A 5,000-nucleotide genomic window follows, 5' to 3' on the forward strand; every position below is an offset into this window, starting at 1 on the left:
TTATTTATATAAACCTAAGACATAAACTAATCTAACGCATGAACACAAGCATCCACACATTCATTCTCATTATGGTAGCAGCTGGCACGTGGGCCAGAGCACGCTCAAAGAGCAGCACGCGGAGGCAAAAGAGAAGAAGAGGGGGGCGTAAGAGAGGAAGAGCGTAAGAGAGGAAGAGAGGAAGAGCGTAAGAGAGGAAGAGAGGAAGAGCATAAGAGAGGAAGAGAGGAAGAGCGTAAGAGAGGAAGAGAGGAAGAGCATAAGAGAGGAAGAGAGGAAGAGAGGAAGAGCGTAAGAGAGGAAGAGAGGAAGAGCGTAAGAGAGGAAGAGAGGAAGAGCATAAGAGAGGAAGAGAGGAAGAGCGTAAGAGAGGAAGAGCGTAAGAGAGGAAGAGCGTAAGAGAGGAAGAGCATAAGAGAGGAAGAGAGGAAGAGCATAAGAGAGGAAGAGCGTAAGAGAGGAAGAGAGGAAGAGCATAAGAGAGGAAGAGAGGAAGAGCATAAGAGAGGAAGAGAGGAAGAGCGGAAGAGAGGAAGAGCGTAAGAGAGGAAGAGAGGAAGAGCATAAGAGAGGAAGAGAGGAAGAGCGTAAGAGAGGAAGAGAGGAAGAGCGTAAGAGAGGAAGAGAGGAAGAGAGGAAGAGAGGAAGAGAGGAAGAGCGTAAGAGAGGAAGAGAGGAAGAGCGTAAGAGAGGAAGAGAGGAAGAGCGTAAGAGAGGAAGAGAGGAAGAGCGTAAGAGAGGAAGAGAGGAAGAGCGTAAGAGAGGAAGAGAGGAAGAGCGTAAGAGAGGAAGAGAGGAAGAGCGTAAGAGAGGAAGAGCGTAAGAGAGGAAGAGAGGAAGAGAGGAAGAGCGTAAGAGAGGAAGAGTGTAAGAGAGGAAGAGCGTAAGAGAGTAAGAGAGGAAGAGCGTAAGAGAGGAAGAGCGTAAAAGAGGAAGAGCGTAAGAGAGTAAGAGAGGAAGAGCGTAAGAGAGGAAGAGAGGAAGAGCGTAAGAGAGGAAGAGCGTAAGAGAGTAAGAGAGGAAGAGTGTAAGAGAGGAAGAGAGGAAGAGCGTAAAAGAGGAAGAGCGTAAAAGAGGAAGAGCGTAAGAGAGGAAGAGAGGAAGAGCGTAAGAGAGGAAGAGAGTAAGAGAGGAAGAGAGGAAGAGAGGAAGAGTGTAAGAGAGGAAGAGCGTAAGAGAGGAAGAGAGGAAGAGCGTAAAAGAGGAAGAGCGTAAAAGAGGAAGAGAGGAAGAGCGGAAAAGAGGAAGAGCGTAAGAGAGGAAGAGCATAAGAGAGGAAGAGCGTAAGAGAGGAAGAGCATAAGAGAGGAAGAGCGGAAGAGAGGAAGAGAGGAAGAGCGTAAGAGAGGAAGAGAGTAAGAGCGTAAGAGAGGAAGAGAGGAAGAGAGGAAGAGCATAACAGAGGAAGGGCGTAAGAGAGGAAGAGAGGAAGAGAGGAAGAGCATAAGAGAGGAAGAGCATAAGAGAGGAAGAGAGGAAGAGCATAAGAGAGGAAGAGAGGAAGAGCATAAGAGAGGAAGAGAGGAAGAGCGTAAGAGAGGAAGAGAGGAAGAGAGGAAGAGAGGAAGAGCATAAGAGAGGAAGAGCGTAAGAGAGGAAGAGAGGAAGAGCATAAGAGAGGAAGAGCGTAAGAGAGGAAGAGCGTAAGAGAGGAAGAGAGGAAGAGCATAAGAGAGGAAGAGAGGAAGAGCGTAAGAGAGGAAGAGAGGAAGAGAGGAAGAGCATAAGAGAGGAAGAGAGGAAGAGCATAAGAGAGGAAGAGAGGAAGAGCGTAAGAGAGGAAGAGAGCATTTTTAAGAAGAAGAGGGGCTAAGAGAGAGTTTGGTGGTGTCCTGAGTTTTAAACTCAGCTTTCAGACCGTCCCATCTGGACGTCTTGACCAATTAGACACTATTATCTTAGCTAGGGGTGTTGCTTTGTTTCTCCACCCCACTAATAAATCATTATCTGTTCAGTCAGAGGTCTGAACTTTACAGGCTCTTGCAAAGTATACTTTTGAACATTTCTATAACAAGACTATGATACATTTGACAAAGAATTGATTGGAAGAAACATTTAAAGCATGATTTTCCAAACTCATACATACTAAACACGAATATTAATCCTTCAGCTATTCAATACTTATTAAAAGCAAGACATACACAATGAGTGATTAAAACAAGGATAGTCAAATGTGTGTGTTACATACATAATATGCAGTTATGCATAGAAATGATTAGTTTCATTAAAAATTGAAAATGAAAGTCTTTTATGTAGTTCTATGGAGAACGAAGGCATGTTTTGGTTTGGACTGTCTTCTATGCGGGGGAGAAGTCAGTCTAAGGAAGCTCATGAATTCAGTCGTGGAACACGTGATGGCCATCTCTTTGACAATCAGTCTTGATTATTTGCAACAAATTTGACGGTCTCTTTTCTGATTGGAATTATCAATAAGTGTTGTTTTGTCTCAATGTTGAAAGCTGTTTTGTGAAAGAGGCTTGCTGGTTAGGCTTGCTTCAGCTAGTTGGAGCCAGGAATCCGATTTATGACATTGTCCTGTTACAGCTTTGAGGCCCCCTCTTTCTGGAATCTCAGCTTCTCAGGTTTCAATGTTCTGATGCATCTTACATTTTTCTTATTCAGTCTCTGATATCTTACATACTATATTGTGTTATATAATTCTACTGAAATGCCATGCTTCAGGTCAGACGCCTCGTGAAGCTGAACACACGTTTTGTGAAGAGTTGGAGCGACGGAGCTGTAACCCTCATAAATCAGAGCTGCTGGCTCAATGGCTCAGGTCTGTGAGGAGCTGGAGCTCTTTCATTGGTCTCAGTGACCCGAGCCGGTCAAAAGTCAGTGGAGGTGTCAGGGCCGCGGTCAGCGCATGAAAGGCCCAGGGCTCCTCAGAGGACAAAGAGCAGAATCTGCTTTCCCAGCGGGCTTTGCATACTAAAGCATGAGAGAGAAGCTTCATCGCCTACAGAGCCTGGGACAAAAGCCTCCTCGTCCGCTGGATTTGTCTCACAGAGGAGATGGTCCAGGCTCATCCGGGGGTCTGTCCCAATCACCTCAACCTGAACCTGTGGGTGGATGCGCAGAGCACCTGTGAGAGGGAATGCCAGACCGACCAGGTGAACACATCGTCTTCTGATGACAGCCGTCACTCAATGTTTCACTCAACAGAAACACACAGCACAAAAACACACTTCCTCTGAAAGATGAGCAGGAGTTCTTTAGAACCTAATGAGGCTTTCAGAGATCTGTGTCATGATACATTTCATTTTCATCCACTTTTTTCATTTCATTTATTTCAATTTATTTATTTTTTGGTGCATGAATATACTGTTCAAAAGTTTGCAGTCGTGAAAATAGTGAAAAAGTGCTGCTTTATTTTATCAAAAAAACTGTGAAATATTATTTCAATATCAAACAGCTGTTTTCTATGTGAATATCTATTAAACTGTAATGTATTTCTGTGATCTGCAGCTGTATTTTCAGCATCATTACTCCAGTCTTCAGTGTCACATGATCTTCAGAAATCATTCTAATTTGCTGCTCAAGAAACATTTCTGATTATTATCAATGTTGAACACAGTTGTGCTGCTTCATGAAGTGTCAGGGTTCACAGATGAACAGAGTTTGAAGGACCGCGTGTGTTTGGCTTTCTTCAGTCGGCTCAGTTTGGCTGCGAGCTGCGGGGGTTTTGTGGCTGTTCTCCTGAATTCACACCCTGCAGTCTAAACCCCTACATGCTGCACTTTTACATGTAGATTCACACGCAGACAGGAAGTCACTTGCAATTTTGGCTCATTTTAAAACGAGGTTTGCAGTTTGTCACCATTGTTACCATGTCATATGTTGAGTTTCTGTGTGTGTGTGTGGTTCACAAGTTCGTAGTGAGGAGCGTGTGTGTGTGTGTGTAACCAGTATAATAATATACATGTGAGTGTGTTGCATTTGAGAAGATCTAAACCTGTCTGTGTGTTTGAAGTACTGTGCTGGTTGATTCCTTCCTGGGTCTCCAGACGTTCCCTGCAGTGAGTAGAAAACGGCCAGTTACGAGTTCAGGACTCTAGTGCAGCGTAACAGTGATCTCTATTGTTCATGTGTGTTATACTGAAGAATTTACAACTTTCTGACCATTTTAGCTGTTCTGTCCAATGACCCATCATAGCCACGAGTGACTCTTTCTGAACAACGTCCTCCTCTACTTAATCAAAGTGATAGTTCAGCCAGAAATGAAAACTATGTCATTAACACTAGAAGTCCCAGAGAGCAGCCATTTGGCTTTTCTACCTATAAAACCCGCAGGACAGCCGATGGGCTGGAAGGCTTTAGGCTAATATCCTTAATCAGCTGTGAACAGTTGCTTTTGTTATGTAAACAATGTGGGACCATGCTGAGCCACTTCAAGGAAACTTGTGTTTCACAGCCATCTTAGGGAGAAATCAACACACATGTTTTTTTTCCCTTTGTTGCTGAGATTTATTGATAAAAACAGTACAAAATAAAATAAAAAAGAAACCAACCATTTGTACACATATTTACAAATAATATTAAAAAGTGAGTGAGTACATTCCAGCAATCACTCACAATCCTGGCACTGCCATGGTATCTCCCGTCTGCATTTACCACATGTGTATCTGTAGCAGTGAACACATCGCACAGTGGCATGATTGTTCTTGCATTGGTGTTTGACTTGACACATGGCTCTTTTTCCAGGGCTAGGTGTGGAGGGTTGTGTCCGAAGCAAATGTTCATTTCTTGCCTTCTTCGCACACATATGAGAGTTAGCCAACTCTCTTGCAAGCTCCACCAGGAAGTCCACCCGTCTTTCCTGCCTTCCGGTGCATGCTTGATACAGTGCATTCAGTGCTGCCTTGTCAATCATGTTATAGAACACGGCAACTGGCCAGCGCCGTGTCCCTGTGCGGACAGTGTACTCCCGCACCATCTGGTCCATCACATCCACGCCGCACTTTGTGGTGTTGTAAAGGGTGACAGTGTTTGGCTTCCTT

This window comes from Barbus barbus, assembly GCF_936440315.1.
Source record: "Barbus barbus genome assembly, chromosome: 8".
In the NCBI taxonomy this organism is placed as follows: Eukaryota; Metazoa; Chordata; class Actinopteri; order Cypriniformes; family Cyprinidae; genus Barbus; species Barbus barbus.